This window comes from Sprattus sprattus (assembly GCF_963457725.1).
Source record: "Sprattus sprattus genome assembly, chromosome: 11".
Classification (NCBI taxonomy): Eukaryota; Metazoa; Chordata; class Actinopteri; order Clupeiformes; family Clupeidae; genus Sprattus; species Sprattus sprattus.
This window is the reverse complement of record NC_137909.1, coordinates 30156693-30170097: the sequence shown is the minus strand read 5'-3', so window position 1 is coordinate 30170097 and position 13405 is coordinate 30156693. Positions and strand designations below refer to the sequence as shown.

Sequence of the window (13405 nt, the reverse complement as noted above, 5' to 3'; positions counted from 1 at the left end):
CCCTGCTTAGTTTCAACTCTGGGCACAACTAGCTGACCAGCTCCTGCAGATCTAAGAGACCTGACCTGAGGTTTTTATTCAGTAAGCCAAACTTGAATTGGAGTTATATGATCTCTTTTCTTAGTTATGGTGACACTTTGGGACACTCTGTGTATGTGTGTCTTTCTCTCTCATTCTCCAGTATAATACCAGGAGAGGGATGTCCCAGGAAAAGGGGTGTATTTGCCCCAAAATGAGCTCCAGTGAAGAAGAGATCCATGATTATGAGCCTCTGGGGTAAGATGACAACAACACAACAACAATACAAATAATATATTTACATACAAATTTGTTTATTTACGTGCCTTTTTTGCCTTTCATTCATCAGCTTAAGTAAGTAAAATAAGTAAAACAATGTAAATGGTAATAAAAGGCATTAAGACAATTGAGACTTATGCTCAACTAAAATTAAACCGGCACCTTCCTGCTGTATCTCTTCATTTGTGTGGAAAGTAGCATCATTTCTGCCTGGCAACGAAAGCTGATTGGAGTACTATTACTATCTAAGTTGTGTCCTACTGTATGTTTTTTTCCATTTGACACCATCAATAATAATAATCATCATAGTAATAATAATAGTCATTATAATAATAATAATAATAATAATAATACAGATAATGAGCATCATTTATTTTCTCAAGAAGAGGTACAAGTACAAATAAAGGCAGAATATGCAAGTATATTATTAATATTAATATCAATTTCCATCAGTGGGAAAACAACCTGCTAGCATGTCTTGAACTTGAATACATTTGTATTTATGTAATGGCCATTTGTCCTAAACAGATGTTTGGCAAGGTTGAGTATGAGATCACACTCCCCTGTATCGAGCTGTGTGTCCATGAAGAGTGACCAGTCCATAGGTCATCCAGTCAACTTTACAGAAGGAGGTGTTTCTGCTGGTCAGAGGTGAGTAGTAATGAGGACTTTCCACATATTATGGCAAAATATTGTAGGCAAAAATTAGGATTTGGGTCATTTTGACCATAGTGATTTTCTATACTTTTACCTATACTGCTGATAACGGGTTTGACTTGTCTTTTATGCTACATATTTATATGAGATGGGCAGTTCTACATATTTTTATTTGGGCTTAAGCCCTGAAAAGTAAACATTATACGGAGCAAAGCCCCCCTAAGGGTGAAATACTAGAACTGATCTTGAGAAGCAAAAATAGGATTTAGTTCATTTTGACCGTAGTGATTTTTTTACTTTTACCTATAATGCTGATAATGTTGTGTTGGTGTGTTTGTGTGTGTGTGGGGGGGGGGGGGGGGGGGGGGGGGGGGGGGGATGTGTGTGTGTACGTCTTTGTTTGTGTGTGCCTGTGTTTGTGTGTGTGTGTGCCTGAAACACAGCTTCATCCAGGAGAAGAGATCACACTCTCCTGTACCGAGCTGTGTGTCGAAGAGTGACCAGTCCATGAAACATCCAGTTAACTTTGCAGAAGGAGGTGTTCCTGCTAGTCAGAGGTGAATAGTAATGAGGAATGTCCACAGGAAATACAATCATCCACACAGTCATTTGAAGTACACCTGAAGTATTAAGGTGTACCAAGGGTGTTTTACTTGATTTTATGCTAGATATTTACATATGAGATAGGCAGTTCTACATATTTTTATTTCGGCGTCAGCCCTGAAAGGTAAACATATATTGGTGGCGGTGGTAAGCAATACAACTACAGAGGGGCTAAGGTAGGGCGTTTCATTTGGAAGACGCGCTACAAACATTTCCCATCCCCCCTGCAAGAGGTCACAATTTCTTCCTTTATTTCTCACGAGCAGGTTCACACTCCAGACATTCCAGACAAAAGCCTAAATGACGGCATTAACTAATCTAAAGTGAAGTGCTTATGTTCAAGGCAGTGACGTGCGGTGAGGTTCGTGATAACGCAAAACAGTAACTGAACACTGTGATTTCCAAAACCGAACATACTAGCTCACTAGGCTAGTGAGTTGGTGATTGGTGTCGTCAAAGCTTCGAATCCAGCCTCTTCTGAGTGTATTGAAAGCTTCTTCTGGGTCATCTGACCTGCTTGGCCACCCCATTGCTGCTTGCAGCTATATGTTAATTTTTGTTCTTCTTTTCACACACAGAGACCATCCTTGTTCAGTAAATGTTGAAATACTGCAGATCCACAAATCCCATCTTCAGAAGAGGTTTCAGTGTCTGACTGAGGGAATCACAAAGCAGGGAAACCCAACACCCCTCAGTAAGATCTACACAGAGCTCTACATCACACAGGGGGGAAGAGGAGCGGTCAATGATGAACATGAGGTCAGACAGATAGAGAGAGCATCCTGGAGAGAAGCAGCACCAGACACACCAAACCTTTATCAGGACAAGACAAGCTCAGAACAGTGCTGACAAAGGGAGTGGCTGGCATTGGAAAAACAGTCTCTGTGCAGAAGTTCATTCTTGACTGGGCTGAAGGAAAAGCAAATCAGGATATCCACTTCATATTTCCTCTCCCCTTCCGACAGCTGAACATGATGAAGGATAATAATCTTAGCCTGGTGGATTTGATTAAGCACTTCTTCTCAGAAATAAAAGACCTGAGAATCTTCACCGATTCAGAGCACAGAGTCATGTTCATCTTTGATGGTCTGGATGAGTGTCGACTTCCCCTAGATTTCGACTTCAACCCGAGGTGTTGTGATGCGACAGAGCCAGCCTCAGTAGATGTGCTGCTGACAAACCTCATCAAGGGGAATCTGATTCCCTCTGCTCTTCTCTGGATCACCAGCAGACCAGCAGCAGCCAATCAGATCCCACATCAGTGTGTGGACCAGGTGACAGAAATAAGGGGATTCAGCGACCCACACAAAGAGGAGTACTTCAGGAAGAGAATCAGTGATGAGATCCTGGCCAGCAGAACCATCACACACCTGAAGTCATCCAGGAGCCTCTACATCATGTGCCACATTCCAGTCTTCTCCTGGATTACCGCCACTGTTGTGGAGAGAACATCAGATGAATCGAGGAGCGTAGAAATGCCAAGGACTTTGACTCAAATGTACACACACTTCCTGATCATTCAGACAAGCATAAATAATGAAAAGTACACAGTGAGAAAAGAGATAGATGAAGAGATGATTTTCAAACTGGAGAAACTGGCTTTCCAACAGCTAGAGAAGGGCAATCTGATCTTCTATGAGGAAGACCTGAGAGAGTGTGGCATTGATGTCACAGAAGCATCAGTGTACTCAGGAGTGTGTACTCAGATCTTCAGAGAGGAGTCTGGGCTGTACCAGGGGAAGGTGTTCAGCTTTGTGCATCTGAGCATTCAGGAGTTTCTTGCAGCTTTATATGTGTTCATCTGTTTCAGAAACAGAGAGAGAAACATGCCTGACCAACAGCAAACCTCTCAGCTCTCTGCTCTGTTCAGAGCTGCAACACTTCATGCCCTACACAAGACTGCAGTGGATCTGGCCTTACAGAGTAAGAACGGACACCTGGACCTTTTTCTCCGCTTCCTTCTGGGCCTCTCACTGGAGTCCAATCAGAATCTCTTAAGACACCTGCTGCCCCAGACAAGAAGCCAGTCACAGAGCTCAGAGCAAACAGTCCAGTATGTTAAACAGATGATCAGAGATCAGAATAAATCAGAGAGAAAGACTAACCTGTTCTACTGTCTGAATGAGCTGAATCACCATGCTGTAGTGGAGGTCATTGACAAAAGCTCAGGATCTCTGTCGTGGACATGCTCTTACCAGGAGAGTGGAGGACTGGGACATTTAAGCTTAAGATTTCAGAAGAGCAGCTGGTTGAGTTTGACCTGCAGAAGTACATAAAGACACCAGAGGAAGATCTGACTGAACTCCTTAGTCCTGATGAAGTTCTGAAGAAGCTGATGCCAGTGGTCAAATCTTCCACATCAGCGAAGTGAGTAAAACACTGTGTGTGTGTGTGTGTGTGTGTGTGTGTGTGTGTGTGTGTGTGTGTGTGTGTGTGTGTGTGTGTGTGTGTGTGTGTGTGTGTGTGTGTGTGTGTGTGTGTGTGTGTGTGTGTGTGTGTGTGTGTGTGTGTGGGGGTGTCGAGTCAAACTGTGGTTTTAATTTTACTTTAGGGTTTAAGAAAATACACTGAAAAAAAAGAGGAAATTAACGGACAAAAAATAGTGATTTAATTTTAATTTGGGAGCGGAAGGACTCACCAGCTCAACTAATGGTTGTCGCAAAGTTCTAACCAACGCAAAAATAAGCTACGTCATACACGCGACGCAGACACGAGCAGCAGGTGTTTTAACTGAGCTTCAAGGAGGCACGAGAGAGCTGTTAGAAAACCACAGCAAATGCATGTAATAAAAACTCTTGTACTACTGAACATCTTTGAAATCTGGAGAGGCAGCCGGTTTTTTACCTAAAGGTTAATGGCAAGAGAAAATAGCGAGCTACTGGTTAACTGAAAATAAAAAGGAAACAAAAGTGAAAACGTAGCTACTGCCTGGGACTCAGTCATTACATTTGAGTAGAATCCAGTTTCCCAAAACCTCCAATAGATGTCAGTTCCTCTTTCAAGTTGGGTAAAAGTACAAAACAGCAAAAAACACAGACAACTTGACAGTAAAAAACCGCAGGATCCAGGAACTGGAACCAAGGAAAATCAAACCACCAGGAGCTGTACACCGTTACGTCCGAAGGCCAGGAGACAGGGAGAAGTGGGAACCACCTACCCAATCAGCTATAGGCAACTAGGAGACCGGGAGTCCAAGCAGAGAAACCTGGAAAGTAAAAGTTAAGTCAAATTAAAGAAAAGCTCTTGCCTCATAATCTGCAAAGCAGAATAAGATGTCGGAGCCAACTGTGAAGTCAGCGGAGGAGCTGAAGATGGAGAGAACAGTGGCAAAGAGGGCATTTTCTCGTCTGGCCAAAAGCTTGCAGAGGACCTACGAGGATCTCTCTGAGCAGGAGCTAGAAAATAGGTTCAATGCACTCACTAAAGCAGCTGAAAAAGTCTGGGAAGTCAATGATGACTTGGAAGCCAAGCTCATTGCTGACAGAGAGGCTGAGCTGGACACTGGAGAAGAAGCAGTGTTGACAGAACAGCAAAAAGCCGACCTGACAAAGACTGCCAGTGAAAGTGCATCGAAGTTAAAGGATATTAAACGGCTTGTCCAAGACTGGCTGTGGTCCAACTCTGGCGCCTATGAGGTTCTCACGTCACTGGAAGTCGCAGAGTCAGAGTGCAAGCGCACTGCTGCAGTAGACCGAAGAACAAAACAAGAGGCCTATGACTTCCTGCTTAACCACTTGCAAGACCTTACAAGAGCGGCAAAAGAGCGGCACAACCAGTGGGAGCGGTGGATTCCATCAGATCTTAGAAAGGACATCCAAGACCGGCTTCAAGAGCTAGACCTCACAATTCCTGCGCTTGTATCAAGGAAGACCGAAATCACACAGGTAAAGCTTGAAGAAGAGGCACCACCACCTAAAGTTGTGGTGAAAAAGGCCGTCCCGGTTAAGGCATCAGTAAAAAATGGCAAGAATGCTGCTAAGGAGGAAAGTAGCAGTGATGATGACGAGGTTTCAGAAGAAGAAACACCTCCTAAAAAAGCAGCCACACCTGCCAAAGCTCCAGCTGCAATACAAGCCAAGAAGGCTGAGGAGTCTTATGATGATGAGGACGATGACGATGAATCTGAGGAAGAAGCACCCCCGCCCAAGAAGATTCCTTCTAAAGCTGCTCCAGACAAGAAAGCAGAAGAGTCTGAGGATGAGGAGGATGATGATCAATCCGAGGAAGAAGCCCTTCCCCCTAAAAAGGCAACTCCTTCAAAGGAAGAGTCCGATGATGAAGGTGGCAAAGAGATGACCCTTGCTGAGGAGCGGAAACTCAAAGTGGTGACTGATGGGTTTGCGTTCACCACAGGTGACAAGAATCCACACTGGCATGGCAAAGAACCCAAATGGAAAGCTGTCTATGCCATCCAAGTCCATGACCTGGTCACTACACCACACCTGACATCGGAAAGGGACCTTGGCCGCCTGAGAGCCAAGCTGCATATGTAGAGCACATCCTGAAGGCAGTAGGATTTCAGCTCAAGCCAGGGGCGTTCTCTGGGCAAAGTGGGAGGCAGGAGGCTCAAGACAAATCAGACGACAGAGCAAGAGCCAAAGAGGGAGCCTTGGTCCTTTCAAACCAAAGGGGTGATGAAGACTACAAGGCCTTTGGCTACATTGCTGGGGAAGACAGGTTTGAGGTCATGACTTCAATGCATTTCTCAAAGAGAAAGAAAAAGATGTGGCTTGATCAGGATCTCCTTCAAGAACAGGTTAGGCCTCAGACTCCCAATCCCCTGACAAGAATGGAGTTGCTTATCATGCTGGTGGAGTCAAAGACCAAACTCACCCCCTTGGATCAGAAGGGTGATGCTGTGAAAGCAGAGGCCGTCCTCGGTGCCTTTGCTGCCGTTCTTCTCAATTTCCCAAGCCACAGTGTTCCTGTGGTAAAGGACGTAAGAGAAAAGGAACCAAGACCTGATGGATGAAACCAGAAGATCCGAGCTACTGTCCTTCGCAGGGATGTCTGGCGACTGGTCATTCTGTTGCCTGGTGAAGAACAGAGTAGCTCACTGAATGAAGACGAACCTTTTCCCAATTGAGTTTGACTTTGAGCTGGCGACCTTCCCAGTATGTCTACCGGAAAGATCGAGTGGGAGGTGTCGAGTCAAACTGTGGTTTTAATTTTACTTTAGGGTTTAAGAAAATACACTGAAAAAAAAGAGGAAATTAACGGACAAAAAATAGTGATTTAATTTTAATTTGGGAGCGGAAGGACTCACCAGCTCAACTAATGGTTGTCGCAAAGTTCTAACCAACGCAAAAATAAGCTACGTCATACACGCGACGCAGACACGAGCAGCAGGTGTTTTAACTGAGCTTCAAGGAGGCACGAGAGAGCTGTTAGAAAACCACAGCAAATGCATGTAATAAAAACTCTTGTACTACTGAACATCTTTGAAATCTGGAGAGGCAGCCGGTTTTTTACCTAAAGGTTAATGGCAAGAGAAAATAGCGAGCTACTGGTTAACTGAAAATAAAAAGGAAACAAAAGTGAAAACGTAGCTACTGCCTGGGACTCAGTCATTACATTTGAGTAGAATCCAGTTTCCCAAAACCTCCAATAGATGTCAGTTCCTCTTTCAAGTTGGGGAAAAAGTACAAAACAGCAAAAAACACAGACAACTTGACAGTGGGTGTGTGGGTGTGTGTGTGCATGTGCATTTGCGTGTGTGTGTGTGTGTGTGTGTGAGTGGGGGGGGGGGGGGGTGGTGCTGTTTTTCAGTAGACGGCACATCATCAATATGGTAATTAAATTACAGTTTTTTACGATCGGATACACACAACTTTGACTGCTTAGTTTTGTTTTTCAATCGACCTCACACAATAAGCACAACCACACACCCAATGAGCAAAACACCTCAGATCCATTGCAAAATGAAACACTCTTGTAAAATCTATACACTAATTTAACAAAACCATATTTTGTTACCATATGAAACACACACATTGCATATACTGAATTCTGTTTGAACCACTTACACACTTCTGTTATAAACCTAAAACACTTTTAGCAATACTACTTTTCAGTGATTAGAGTAGTGTAAGTGAAGTACACAGAGACAGTGAAAGTACACAATATAGTAAAAACACTACCCAAGACCAAAATATTTTTGACGTAATTCTCTCCATGTACCCAAATCAGTCAACCTGTCAACATGGAGAATCACAACAAAACAAGTCCCAGTTTTCATGCTACTTCAGTAGTGTGCATAACACTGTAAGCTCAGCAAATATCAGACAAAGGTGAAAAGATGTTTCCAGTACAGGTTCCAATTCCATTTACAGTAAAATGTACAGATTTGTCAGTGTCGCCAGTGTTGACTGAGAGACCTGATGGACATTACTGTATTGAAAATGACATGGTCAACGATAATGTTTGCTTGAATTTCTCTTAGCCTGATAGCATTACGTATTTGCCAAAAGCATGTTTATGATCTCTCTATCTTGTTCTTGCGTGAATATGGGCTTGTCCTCCTTTCAAGTTTATTTGATACATTTTGTCTTCTTTTTCTTTGAGCACATTTTCCTCCTGCTTCAGGTCTTCCTCTTCCTCTACTTCCACCTTGACCTCAGCCTCATGGCATGGCCTTGGCCTCTTCCTCTTCCTCCTTCTCCTCCTCTGTGGATTCCCCCTCTCACCCTCACTCTTCTTCTTCTGACTCCTTCCATTTTGGTTGAAGACAGATGACAGTTACTAATCTGCTGCATTTCTATAGTGCTTACTGTAAACCTGTTTGTTGTGTGTACAATTAAGCAATCATGTGTTTGGGCACTTGATGGCTGTGTTTATTTGACCGGCTCAGGTGTGGTCATTTGGCAGTCAGTGTTTTGGAATTGAATGGAAGTGACCTCTTGATATACGTCTGTGTCAATTAAAAACTGAATGTAGTCAGCTTTGTTTGTTTATAACTTTACAAAATGTCTAAAAATGAATAAAAAATGAAAATGAAAAACTAGATTAACTGGGATTAACTGGGAATAACTGGGAATAACTGAGATTAATAAATGCACACCAGCCTCTTCGATTGCCAAAATCCCGTGGGTAATCCCCAGAAAAACAAACCTCTTCAAAATAATACCAACAATAGCAATGCATTGTATGTAAAAATCAGGAACAAAAAAGAAATACCGCTCTTTACACCAGATCCCGAGCTGAATTAATTCCTCCGTATTCCTGTAATCCATTTACTCGCTTTATGATCAGTCCAGAGAGCAGGTGGAATTTATTCAATAGACATATACATTAACACATGCTGTGTGTGGGGGGTAGAGGATTGATGATTAATATTCAGATGTATCATGATGTTTTTCCCAGGCTGTATGGCTGTAACCTGACAGAGAAGAGCTGTTCCTATCTGGCCTCCGCCCTGACCTCACACTCCTCAAGTCTCACACACCTGAACCTGGGGGGCAATGAGCAGCTGCTGGGAGACTCAGGAGTGGAACTTCTATGTTCTGCCCTTTGTCATCAAAACTGCAAACTGGAGAAACTATGGTAAGCATAATTTCATGTAATATGTGTGGGTAGGTGTAATTATAATAGTATAAAGGTGCTTTTTGTTTAATGAATTGTATGTGTGTTGGTGGTTTTCCTTTGGTGATTATATGAGACAGAGCTTCAGGAGCACCTAGGCTACATATATATCTCTGTGTGTGTGTGTGTGTGTGTGTGTGTGTGTGTGTGTGTGTGTGTGTGTGTGTGTGTATCCTTGAGTGTGTGTGTGTCGGTGTCCCTATGTGTGTGTGTTTATCTGTGTGTGTGTGTGTGTATCCTTGACTGTGTGTATGTGTCTGTGTGGCTTTGTATCCCTGTGTGTGTGTGTGTGTGTTTTGATGTGTGTGTGTTTTGATGTGTGTGAGTTTGTGGGTATGTGTGTGTTTGTATCCCTTTGTGTGTGTGTGTGTGTGTGTGTGTGTGTGTGTGTTTGTGTGTGTGTGTGTGTGTGTGTGTGTGTTTGTATGTATCTCTGAGTGTGTGTGTGTTTGTTTGTCCCTCTGTGTGTGTTTATCAGTGTGTATGTGTATCCCTGAGTGTGTGTGTTTATCAGTGTGTATGTGTGTTTGTGTGTGTGTATCCCTGAGTTTGTGTGTGTGTTGATGTTTGTGTCCCAGTTGTGTATCAGTGTGTATGTGTATCCCTGAGAATGTGTGTGGCTGTGTGTGTGTGTGTGTTGTGTGTGTGTGTGTGTGTGTGTGTGTGTGTGTGTGTGTGTGTGTGTGTGTGTGTGTGTGTGTGTGTGTGTGTGTGTGTGTGTGTGTGTGTGTATCCCTGAGTGTGTGTGGGGGGATAGAGGGTTGATGTTTAATATTCAGATGTATCATGATGTTTCTCCCAGGCTGTTATTCTGTAACCTGACAGAGAAGAGCTGTTCCTATCTGGCCTCTGCCCTGACCTCACACTCTTCAAGTCTCACACAGCTGTACCTGGGTTACAATGATCTGCTGGGAGACTCAGGAGTGGAACTTCTATGTTCTGCTCTTTCTCATCAAAACTGCAAACTGGAGGAACTACAGTAAGCATCATTGCATGTAGTGTGTGTTTGTTTCCCTGAGTGTGTGTGTGGTATCCCTGAGTGTTTGGGGGGGATAGAGGAATGATCAGGCACGTGCACAGATAGACCCCAACTGGTGCTCAAGCACCAGCCCTTGAGCCCTGGTTGAGAAAAAGTGCCCTTTTTTCTGGAGACCAATTATTTTTTTCAATCATCAATATTTCTAGAATAGAAATAAGTCTCTCGTTATCAATTCCCCCAAATGTGTTTTGATATCTGAGGGGGCATTTATTTGGAGTTCTTGTGAGAATTTTGCCCCGACATGCTCCGCGGCATAGACATACAATAAGTATTCTTTGCCTATGATCTGCGGTGCTCACAAGCCCCCTCCGCGCCCCTCCCTCCTCATCCCCCACATCAATGTTGAGCGGCAGGCCAACAGGTTCAGCCTAGTTCTTCACTGACCTGCATCAGACAAACAGGTAATGACGGTGTTTGTGCAATCCCCCGACGTTGTATAAATTAACAACATTAGTGCCGCTGAAAACAATACGTCTGAAAACCGGACTGGTCCGACGTTTCCTAAAAAAATGAACAGACAACTAACTTGATTTCAAAGCATTGTCCAGCTGTTTACTGACGTTTGTCAGGTTTAATGACATTATTTGTCTGAAAGTGCATATTTTGTGTTGTATAAATGCCGTTTAAACTATTTCGAGAGTATGTTGAATGTTTGTTTATAAATGTCACGAGAATTCACAGCTAGAAAATAGCAGGTAAACTATGCTAGCTCTCGGGGTCATGCTATCCTTGTCCCTCATTGTTTAACGTGATATTTATGTATCTCTTCGTTTTGCCTGTTTTACAACGACAACCAGAATTTGTCCTCCCAAAAAATTATGAAGGGCGGTCATTCCAAAAGCATTGGTTTTCTAAAAATGGGTGGCTGGAGTATTCCCCAAGTTCAGATTTGATGCACAAGCATGGTGAGGTGGACCAATTACAGAAAAAAGGCACCCCAGACATCATTTGATGTATCAGACGTTAAGGGAGTGGAAGCCAGAGAGCGAGAGATATTTAATTTCATTAATAATTTTGGTGATGGGCGCCCTTTTTTTTTTTTTGAGCACCTGCCCCCCAAAATGTCTGTGCACGTGCCTGGGAATGATGATTAATATTCAACTGTATCATGATGTTTCTCCCAGGCTGGATGAATGTAACCTCACAGAGAAGAGCTGTTCCTATCTAGCCTCTGCCCTGACCTCAAACTCCTCAAGCCTCACACATCTGAACCTGGGGGGTAATAAGCTGCTGGGAGACTCAGGAGTGAAACTTCTATGTTCTGCTCTTTCTCATCAAAACTGCAAACTGGAGGAACTACAGTAAGCATAATTTCATGTCATTTGTGTAGGTAGGTGAAATACTAATAGTATAAAGGTAATTTTTGTTTAATTAATTGTATGTTGGTATGTTGGTGTTTCTTCATTTGGTGGTTATATGAGACCGAGCTTCAGGAGCACCTAGGCTGCATATATCTCTTTTTGTGTGTGTCTGTATGTGTGTCCCTGAGTGTGTGTGTGTGTGTGTGTCGGTGTCCCTATATGTGTGTATATCCGTGTGTGTGTGTGTGTATCCATGACTGTGTGTATGTGTCTCTGTGTGTGTGGCTTTGTATCCCTGAGTGTGTATGTGTGTGTGTTGATGTGTGTGAGTTTGTTCCCCTGAATGTGTGTGTTTTGGTGTCCCTGTGTATGTGTGTGTGTGTGTGTGTGTGTGTGTGTGTGTGTGTGTGTGTGTGTGTGTGTGTGTGTGTGTGTGTGTGTGTGTGTGTGTGTGTGTGTGTGTTTTGGTGCCCCTGTGTGCCTGTCTATATCTGTGTTTGTGTGTATGTGTGTGTATCCCAGAGTGCATGTTTGTGTTATTGTGTGTGTTTGTGTGTGTGTGTGCGTTTGTGTCCCTGTTTGTGTGTTTATCAGTGTGTATGTGTATCCCTGAGTGTGTGTTTATCAGTGTGTACTGTTTGTGGGTCTGTGTGTGTTTGTATCCCTGAGCGTGTGTGGAGGGATAGAGGATTGATGATTAATATTCAGATGTATCATGATGTTTTTCCCAGGCTGTATGACTGTGACCTGACAGAGAAGAGCTGTTCCTATCTGGCCTCTGCCCTGACCTCACATTCCTCAAGTGTCACACAGCTGGACCTGCGTGAAAATAACCTGAGTGCATCAGATGTTGAGCAGCTCTTAGCTCTAGTGGAGGACCCCCACTATAAACTGGAGGAACTAGAGTGAGTAAATGTTTTACCATCTCACTCAGGTATTTATAACATGAGACCCAACATGGATGTCTGTCTTTTATTTTCTGTTCTGCAGATTCTCCAGGTCATCTTTTACTCATTACTACTTGTTTGTTTGTGACCTTTGACCTTGACCTTTTGCCCACATCTCTCTTTGTCACTCTCATTCATTTCCCTTCTTTTTCTTTTCATGTCTATTTTTTCCTTAATATTTCTTTCTTTCTTTTTTTCATTCTGTCTGTTTGTCTGTCCATTTTATGTTTCTGTAATTACTCCATTAACTCACATTACAGTAACTCCAGTAAGAGTCATAATACTATATTATCATAGTGTGTCTCAGGCTCCCATGCCCAAGGTCACAGGTTCAAGCATAGTAATGGACTGTTTAACAGTAAGGTGGAAAAGGTTACAAAGGTTACAAACACCTTGAAGGGAATGTGCAGCCATCTCTATTGGTCGAGCCAGACTTTATCATGGCTACTGTTACTGATGTCAGAATACAGCAGCCCTCTGTCTTTCATGCAGTGTGGGTCACTTGGAGACCGTTGTCGTGGACACTGATTGATTATTGTCTCTCCTTTATCCTGCAGATTAAAAAGCGTTATATGGCCTTGAGCTGGATGGGGTCTGTGGTCCAGAAGCTCATGAAGACAGGGTGGGATCCAACACACACACATCAGCATCTCTTCTGCAGAATGTCTGGGGAGGAACATGAACATGTTCTCAGCTTCCAGCAGCACACAGCAAACAGCCTCTTCCTGAGGAGAGCACAACAGTGAGATGAATGGAGAGTGGAGGCGGGTCCTGATCAGCCAGAGATGATTGACAGCATGCAGCATGGACTCAGCAGATAGAGCAGGACCAGTCTCTCTCAATCATGAACACACATGGAGATATGGACTGGGGAGAACTGTAGGATTATCCATATCTGTTGTATAAATAGGCTACCTGTGATGTATTATTGTTTTGTGATATATGTAGCCATGTGGAGATGTAGACTATTATTGAGATTG

At 43.3% G+C, this 13405-nt stretch overlaps 1 pseudogene across 1 annotated transcript; it reads left to right on the top strand.

Annotated features, from left to right (window-relative positions):
• The first annotated feature begins 232 nt into the window (after window positions 1-232).
• On the top strand, window positions 233-12387 carry LOC308372446 (protein NLRC3-like; annotated as a pseudogene). Its single transcript has 7 exons — window positions 233-276; window positions 826-991; window positions 1398-1511; window positions 2136-3924; window positions 9941-10117; window positions 11302-11478; window positions 12282-12387. The product of its transcript is annotated as a protein NLRC3-like (transcript).
• Window positions 12388-13405: the final 1018 nt, after the last annotated feature.